Source organism: Pan troglodytes, chromosome 13 (assembly GCF_028858775.2).
Source record: "Pan troglodytes isolate AG18354 chromosome 13, NHGRI_mPanTro3-v2.0_pri, whole genome shotgun sequence".
Lineage (NCBI taxonomy): Eukaryota > Metazoa > Chordata > Mammalia > Primates > Hominidae > Pan > Pan troglodytes.
Genome location: NC_072411.2, coordinates 142,546,230 through 142,555,794, shown reverse-complemented (window position 1 = coordinate 142,555,794; position 9,565 = coordinate 142,546,230). Strand labels below are relative to the sequence as shown.

The 9,565-nt window shown below is 44.7% G+C and overlaps 1 pseudogene; it reads right to left on the bottom strand.

Annotated features, from left to right (window-relative positions):
• Positions 1–572: 572 nt before the first annotated feature.
• LOC112208542 (small nucleolar RNA U3) lies at positions 573–777 on the bottom strand (annotated as a pseudogene).
• Positions 778–9,565: the final 8,788 nt, after the last annotated feature.

The window sequence follows — 9,565 nt, the reverse complement described above, 5'->3', positions numbered from 1 at the left end:
GGCAGGCTGTGGCCATTCCCTGGCCACTGTGCAGCAGCCCCCTCCTCACATGGCCCGCCAGGAGCCCCTCCACTGGCTGGTCAGTTCAGAGAGGACAACGGCCCCCACCCCTTCAGAACCTGAGTTCCCGGGGCCCCTCCTGACCCCCCACACCCGACTGCAGCACCTTAGTAAAGGCCCTGCTCCCATCACTCCGGGCAGGGCTATGTGTTTCCTCCTGGAACCCCAGGAGGGAAGGAGCTCAGCTCACCCCACCCGTCAGCCCGCCCACGCCATGGCTGCATCTGCGTGGAGATCAGACCTCTGGCCTCCTGCCTCCAGGGCGCTTGCCACCCAGGCACCCGGTGATGAACTTGGATGAAAAATAAAAACCTTGGCAGCCAAGCCTAGGGGGGTTCATCTCTTAATTAAGAAAGTGCTATTCTCTGGCAAAAAGCAAGTGAGCGAAATTACTCAAGTTTAACCCTAGCAAACCATTGTCTTGTGTGTCCGCGGAAGCAAGGCTGAAGAGGCCGTTGGGGTGATGATATTTTCTGTTTCTGGTCTTTTTTTTTTTTTAACAAGTAAGATAAACCTCTCAGACTACATCCTCTCCCTCTTACTCTCCCAGAGGAACAGAAGAATGGTCATCAGTGGCGAATGGTACTTGCAGGGAAGCAACACAGACGACGGCTCCTGCTCGGGAGGGAATGCTGGGCCTGCTCCTTGTGGCTTCTGGTGCTCAGAGAAACTTCTCCAGGAACGAGCTATCAAAATGATCCCAGAATGCATAGTCTTTCCGTTTCTAGTCTTTCTTTTTTTCGAGACAGACTCTTGCTCTGTCACTCAGGATGGAGTGCAATGGTGTAATCTCGGCTCACTGCAACCTCCGCCTCCTGGGTTCAAGTGATTCTCCTGCCTCGGCATCCCGAGTAGCGGGGATTACAGGCACACGCCACCACATCTGGCTAATTTTCTGTTTTTAGTAGAGATGCAGTTTCACCATGTTGTCCAGGTTGGTCATGAACTCCTGACCTCATGTGATCTGCCCACCTCAGTCTCCCAAAGTGCTGGGATTACAGGTGTGAGCCATGGCACCTGGCCAGTTTCTAGTCTTTTAAAGTAACTGCTGACCTTTTCTGGTTGTCTTGAAATACAAATCAACTATACTTTAATGAAAACATTTGGTCAACTAGTAAAAGATCCATTGATTCTTGGATTCTTAAGCTCATTGGTCCTTAAAACCAAGAAGCCCTGCCTGGCAGGGCCAACGGAGCTGCAGGTTGTACTGGGCGGTGCCTTGCCCATGGCTGCACATGGGCCTGAAGGGGACTTTGCTGTCCCTGACAAAAACACATTTAAAAACCTTCCTTACTGTGCCAGGGTTCCCATCTGTCCGTGCCTTTCAGTTTCTGCCATCTCAGGGTGGGCATCCCAGTGGCTCACCCTCCCCTCTGGATACCAGCCGGCCTCCCAGTGGCCTCTTGGTGGCTCGCCCACCCCTCTGGATACCAGCCGGTCTCCCAGTGGCCTCTCTATGGCTCACCCACCCCTCTGGACACCAGCCGGTCTCCCAGTGGCCTCTCTATGGCTCACCCACCCCTCTGGACACCAGCCGGTCTCCAAGTGGCCTCTCCGTGGCTCACCCACCCCTGTGGACACCAGCTGGTCTCCCAGTGGCCCCTCTGTTGCTCAGGCTCATCCCAGACCTCAGAACACATGAGGCTGGAAAAGCAATCCCCCCCGCCCACTCCCCTGCTCAGGTGGCTTTTGCAGCCCTTGTCACCTTGGCCTGTCGGGGGCAGCAGGGCAGGCCCTGGATGTAGATCATGCTGTTGGCATGGGGAGGACCAGGGCCAGGCTCTGAGTGGCTGACCATGGGGAGCCTGCGGATGAGCTAACCTGTAGTGTTCACTGGGAGGCCACACAGGCTGGGTGGGGGCTGAGGGAGGTGCTGGAGCTGGACCAGGCCTGGGGCTGGAGTTGGAGGTGGTGGGTCAGGTGCCACATTGTTCAAATGGATGTGGGGCAGTGGCTGATGCAGCCTCAGGGCATGTTTTCCTCCGAGTTGGCAGCCCCTGGGTCCCTCAGGTATCAACACTGTGCTGTTCTAAGTGCAGATTCCTCCCATGCAGTGGCTCTGGCCTGGGCTGGATGTGCAATCTGCCTGGGAGCACTTGAAACCTGGACGGGCTGAGCCAGGCCCGCTGGGGCTGGGACTCAGGGGTCAGCAGATTGTTCTAAGCTTCCCAGATGACCCCAGTGTGCAGCCAGGGCTGAGCACCCCTGTCCTGAGGCTGCTGAGCCGGCGGTGGTGCTGGGTGCCCCTCGGTGGCAGACCAGGCTGGCTGCAGTGGGGATGTCCACTGAGTGCCTCTGATGGAAGGTACAGGGTACTGCCATGTGTCACCCCTTCCACGGGCTCCCCAACTCTCACACTTTCACACTTCCCTACACCCCACATCCGTCTTTCAAGGCGTTGGTCAGCGCCAGGAAGACTTGCTTGTCTGACCACATGCAGCGCTTCATGATTCTCCTCTGCATTCATCCCTCCTGGTGCCAGCGTGTTCTCTGTGGGCAGCTGCCTGTGTGCGGGACAGGGCTGCTCAGGGAATGGCTGCTCACACCAGCCCCAAGAGGGAGGGAATCCAATAGATGCTGCTGACCGTCCTCAGCGCACACAGTCACCACTGACTGCCCCTGGCACACACGGTCACCGCTGACCATCCCTGGCACACACGGTCACTGCTGTGTTGCATGTCCCTGTCAACACCTGGGGTTCTTGGCTCTCACGTGGCCTCTGTCACAGGACCCCATGTGGCCTCTCTGTTTGTTGCATTTCTCTGACGGGTGGGGCATCTCCCAGAGCTGGAGGGGCAGGGACCCACTGGGCTGCCCAGAAAATTCCCCATTTCCAATCTGAAGTCTATTTGCTCAGATTAGATCCTTTACTTCTAACGAATAGAAACAATAAAAAATGATAAAGAATAGAAATAGGGCTTTCAAACACCATGCTGCAGCCAAAATCCCCTCCTGTTTCACTGAGGTTCTCAGCAGTGGCACTGCCAGCCTGCCCGTCCTCTCCCATCAATAGGCCAGCAGATGCTTGCAGAGGAGGCTTGCCCTGCTGCTAGGAGGCATAGAGGCGGGCAGAAGCAGGGCTGTTGTCAGGGCACACTGTGGCTCCCTCACCAGCGTGGTGCAGGGTGCGGTGCCCACGTACAAGCTGGAACCCCCATGTTTCAGTCTGATGAGAGCAGTCCAAAAGCTATTGCTTTGTTCCCGACCTTGCTAGTATTCCCAGTCTCTCAGGTGCTTAATTCAAGCTATTTCCTTCCTCCCTTCACCCCTAAGCACAGGCACAAACACACCCAGAGGCACAAGGAGGTGATGCTCTGGGACTTGTGCCTCTCTGCTGAGCAACACTCAGCTCTGCCTGTGTATTTTAATTAAATGCCCGGGACAAAGTATGAGTTCAGGTCAGAAACAAACGTATTCTGCAAGCACAACTGCAGGGTTTGTTGCTTCTGTTGTTTCAAACTCAAAAAGATGAGCTTATTCTTTTTTCCAAGGGGAGGGGACTTCAATGGAGTTTTTTCCTGGTTTTAGCAAAAATCAGTTGTTTTTAAATTGCTGGTGAGCCTTTTATGTCATTTTTATGAAATATATCACACATTCAAGAAGTGACATAAAGCACAGCGTCCGGCCCAGCGAATGTTCGCAAAGTGAATACATCCATGTAACCAGCACACAGGAAAAGGCAGAGCATTTCCAGTTTTCCAGAAACCTCCTTACGTTCTTCTTAAAACTAACCCCTAGTCTGATGTCCATCACCAAAGTGAGTATTGCCTGTTTCAAAGCTTCTTATAAAGTGAATGACATGGAGAGTTTCGTGCTGCGTTGAGCTTTTATTGTATCCTTCTCACTGTGTGTAGCTGCAGTTTGTGGAGTGTTTTGTACTGTGTTGGGCCTTTATTGTATCCTTCTCACTGTGGGTAGCTGCCGTTTGTGACTGTTCATGGCTGTATAGTATTCCGATGTGTGAATAGACCCATCTGATGGATACAGGCAACTCGATGGATCCACAGGTGTTGGGGTAGTTAGTAGTTGGGGTCTATTATATTTATGCTGTTATGCACATTATCAGCACACCTTTTGGTGCATATATGGATGCATTTCTACTGGAAATATTTATATATTTATACACATGCAACTTGTGCGTCATAGAATATGCAAATATTCGGTTTCAAGAAAACCCTGCCAAAGTGTTTTCCAAAGCAGCTCTAACAATTTACATTCCCATCAATACTGTATGAGAATTTCGACTGCTCAGCATTCCCCCATGGGTTCTGTTTGTTTAGTTAGAGCCATTCTGAAGTGTGGTGGCCTGAAGTTGCTCTTCTCTGGGGAGTGAGGATGCCAAGCACCTGTTCATGGGCTCATGAGCCCTGTGAGAGGCCCAGTTCTCAAAGCCATCTCTTCAGGTTTTTTGCTCCTTCTTTCATTCAGTTGCCTGTCTTTCTGATTTCAAGTTCTTTTATATTCTGGATTTGAGGCTTTAGTCAGGCATGTGTATTGCAAAAATCTTCTTCCACTCTGTAATTTGCATTTCACTGTTAAGGGTGTCTTATGATGAAATAAATTTGTAGTGCTGTAAGAATCACCAGTGAGCCTTTTACATTTATTTTTAGACTCTGTGCATCAAAAGGGGGACCTTTGGAGACTTGGAAAGTCCAGGGTTTCTGGACAGCACATGGAAAGGAGCAAGGCTCTGCAGCTGGAGGTGGCTTTGTGCCCACTGGGGCTGTTCACACGGTGGCCTTGGGGTGACATGAGGACCAAGTGAGACCTGGCCTCTGGCATGCAGCATGGACGGCGAGGCTCTGAGGCAGGAAGCCCTTGCCCATGGGGGTCGCTGTGCGACTCTGGGGAGAGAAAATCAACTTGGCGGGACTTAGAGGATGGAGCACTTCACAATGCTGGCATCTCCTGCAGCTTGTCCTGTGACCTAGGAGTAGACAGTCCTCATCTCTGGGCCTCAGTTTCTCCACCTGCACAGCCAAGGCATTGACGCAGATCTCTGAGTGCCCTCCGATCTCCTGACCGAGGCTTGATCCTCCTTCCTTAGCCATCTCTTCGGGGTTACCAGTAGAACATGGTGATCCCAAGTGTGCCCGGGTCCCACTGCCCACACAGCTCTCACCAGCTGAGCAGCCTGGGTGGGGTCACTGACCTCTCTGTTCCTCAGCGTTCTAGACTGTGACATGTAGGTGACAGTGGCCTACCCCACAGTTGGAAGTGCTCACGGCAGCAGCAGGGGCTGTGTCTTTGGGGATGGGAGCCACTCTACGGGAGTTAATGCCCCAGCTCCCTGAGGCCTGGTTTGGTATCACCATTCAATGTGATTTAAAACCATAGACTTATCCATCACTTGACAGGGAGTCTTTTAAGGGGAATTTTAAAAGTAACTCTCAATTTTGTAATGTTATCAAACTTTATGTGTTTCTTATTTCTCAAAAGCCATCTTTGGTAATTTATATTTTCCTAGAAAATTATTTAGTTTGTGGATATGGTAAAATTGCTTTCCACAAAATTATACACCAAGGTCTTTTGTAATTTTTAAGAAAACTTCTACGGGTACATAGCAAATGTATATATTTATAGGACGCATGAGATATGTGGATACAGGCATGCGTGTGTAATAATCACTCAGGGTAAATGGGGTATCCATCACCTCAAGCATTTATCCTTTCTCTGTGTTACAAACAACCTAATTACACTCTTTTAGTTATTTTTAAATGTACAACAAATTATTGTTCACTACAGTTACTCTGTTATGCTATCAAATACTAGATCTTATTCATTCTATTTCATTATATTGTTGTACCCATTAACCATCCCCACTGCCCCCTGCCACCCCCATTACCCTTCTCTGCTTTTGGTAACCATCATTCTACTCTCTATCCCCATTTGTTCAATTGTGTTAATTCTTGGCTCCCACAAATAAGTGAGAACATGCACAGTTTGTCTTTCTGAGCCTGGCTTAATTCACTTAACATAATGATCTCAGTTCCAGCCATGTTGTAGCACATAACTGGATCTCATTCTTTTTTATGGCTGAATAGTACTCCATTGCATATATGCACCACATTTTCTTTGTCTAGTCATCTGTTGATAGACACAGCTTTCTTCCACATTTTGGCCATTGTGAGCAGTGCTGCAACAAACATGGAAGTGCAGATACCTAGCGGTGGGATTGCTGGGTCCTGTAGCTGTTCTACTTTTAGTTTTTTGGGAAACCTCCAAACTGTTCTCCATGACGGCTGTTCTAATTTATATTCCCACCAACAGTGTACATGGCTTCCCTTTTCTCCACATCCTCGCCAGCACTTGTTATTGTTTATCTTTTGGATATAAACCACTTTAACTGGGGTGAGATATCACATTGTAGCTTTGGTTTGCATTTCTCTGATGATCAATGATATTGAGCACCTTTGCATAGATACCTGCTTGCCATTTGTTTGTCTCCTTTTGAGAAATGTATATTCAGATGTTTTCCCCATTATTAGATTTTTTTTCTGCTGAGTTGTTTGAGCTCCTTATATATTCTGGTTATTAATCCCTTGTTGGATGAGTAGTTTGCAAATATTTTCTCCCACTCTGTGGGTTGTCTCTTCACTGTGTTGATTGTTTCCCTTGTTGTGCAGAAGCCTTTTAGCTTGATGTGATCCTATTTGTCCATTTTTGCATTGTTGCCTGTGCTTGTGGGGCATTTCTCAAGAAATCTTTGCCCAGTCCAAGGTCCTGGAGAGTTTCCCTAATGTTTTCTTTTAGTAGTTGTATAGTTTTAGGTCTTAGATTAAGTCTTTAATCCATTTTGTTTTGATTTTTTATGTAGTGAGAGATAGAGGTCTGTATTTTTTTTTCTTCTGGATCTGGATATCCAGTTTTCCCAGCATCATTTGTTGAAGAGACTGTCCTTTCCCCAATGTATGTACTTGGCACCTTTGTCAAAAATGAGTTCGCTGTAGATGTATGGATTTATTTCTGGTCCTCTATTCTGTTCCAAGTTCTATGTGTCTGTTTTTATGCCAGTATCACACTCTTTGGGTTACTATAGGTCTGTCATAAAATTTGAATCCAGGTAATGGGATTCCTCCACTTTTATTCTTTTTGCTTAGGATAGCTTTGGCTATTTTGGGTCTTTTGTGGTTCCATATAAATTTTAGGATTATTGTTTCTATATATGTGAAGAACATCATTGGTATTTTGAGAGAGACTGAATTGAATCTGCAGATTGCTTTGGGTAGTATGGACATTTTAATGTTGATTCTTCCAATCCATTAACATGGAATATCTCTCCATTTTTTTGGTGTCCTCTTCAATTTCTTGCATCAATGCTTTATAGATTTCATTGTAGTTATCTTTCACTTCTTTGGTTAAGTTTATTCCTGGGTGTTTTATTTTATTTGTCATTATTGTACATGGGATTACTTTATTTCTTATTCAGATTGTTCACTGTTGGCATATAGAAATGCTACTGATTTTTTTTTAATTTTGTATCCTGCAGCTTTACTGAATGTGTTTATCATTTCTAATCTTTTTTTTGGTGGACTCTTTAGGTTTTTCTAAACATAAAATCATATTATATTCTTCCTTTCCAATTTAGATGCCCTTTATTTTTTTTCTTTGTCTGATTGCTCTAGCTAGGACTTCCAGTACTATGTTGAATAACAGTGGTGAAAGTGGGCATCCTTGTCTTATTCCAGATCTAAGAGGAAAGGCTTTCAGTTTTTCCCCATTCAGTATGATACCAGCTGTGAGTCTGTAGCATATGGTTTTAATTGTGCCAAGGAACGTTCCTTTTATCACAGGTTTTTTATCATGAAGGAATTTTGAATTTTATCAAATGCATTTTCAGCACCAATTGAAATGGTCATATGGTTTTTGTCCTTCATTCTGTTTATTTGATATATTACATTGATTGATTTGCATATGTTGAACCTTCCTTGTATCCCTGGATCTCACTTGGTCTGGTTTTGGTATCGAGGTAATACTGGCCTCATAGAATGAGTTTGGAAGTATTTCCTCTTCCAAACAGAGAACAGAAGTCCCTCCTCTTCTGTTTTTAAGAATAGCCTGAGTAGGATTGGTATGAGTTCTTATTTAAATGTTTGGTAAAATTCAGCACTGAAGCCAAGAGGTCCTTGACGTTTCTTTTTTGGGAGACTTTTTATTATGGCTCAATGTTGTTACTTGTTATTGCTGTGTTCAGGTTCTGGACTTCTTCATGGTTCAATCTTGGTAGGTTGTATGTGTCTAGGAATTTATCCAATTTTTTCTAGATTTTTCAATTTATTGGCATATAGTTGCTCATAGTAACCTCTGAAGATCCTTTGAATTCCTGCAGAATTGGTTGTAATATCTCCTTTTTCATTCCTGATTTTATTTATTGGGCCATTTCTCTTTTTTCTTAGTTAACTTGGCTAAAGTCTTGTTGATTTTTCTTATCTTTAAAAAAAAAAACTTTTGTTGTGTTGATCTTTTGTATTTTTTTGTTTCAATTTCACTTATTTCTGCTCTGATCTTATTATTTCTTTTTTTCTACTAATTTTAGATTTGGTTTGCTTTTGCTTTTCTAGTTCTTTAAGATGCTTCATTAGATTTGCATATGTTGAACCATCCTTGCATCCTTGCTTGATGTTTTTCTACTTTTTTGATGTTGGTGCTTATTACCATAAACTTTCATCTTAGTAGTGCTTTCACTGTGTCTCATAGGTTTAGGTATGTTGTGTTTCCATTTTCATTTATTTGAAGACAAATTTAAATTTTCTTCTTAATGTGTTCATTGACCCACTGGTCATTCAGCACATTAATTTCCATGTGCTTGTATAGTTTCCAAACAATCAATAGTAAGAGGAATTTGATACAAACTCCTCTTGTAATTGATTTCTAGTTTTATTCCATTGTGGTCAGATACTTGATATGATTTCAATTTTTTAAGACTTGCTTTGTGGCTTGACTTATGGTCTATCTTTGAGAATGATTCATGTGCTGAGGAGAAGAATGTGTATTTTGCAGCTGTTGGATGAAATGTTCTGTAAATATTTATTAGGTCCGTTTGGTTTGGTTCATAGTGCAGTTTAAGTCCGATGTTTCTTTGTTGATTTTCTCTCTGGAAGATCTGAAAATGGGGTGTTGAAGTTTGTAGCTATTATTGTATTGGGTCTATCTCTCTTTTTAAGCTCTAATAATATTTGCTTTATATATCTGGATGCTCCTGTGTTTGGTGCACATATATTTAGAATTATTATTTCCTCTTGCTGAATTAACACCTTTATCATTATATAATGACCTTTTTTGTCTCTTTTTATAGTTTTTGTCTTGAAATATATTTTGTCTTATATAAGTATAGCTACTCTGGCTTTTTCTTTTGGTTTCCATTTGCATGGAATAGCTTTCTCTGTTTCTTTATTTTCAGTCTGTGTGTGTCCTTATAGTTGAGTGCATTTCTGTTAGGCAACAGATCGTTGGGCCTTTTTTTTTTTTATTCATTCAGCCACTCTATGTCTTTGGAGGGTTTTGT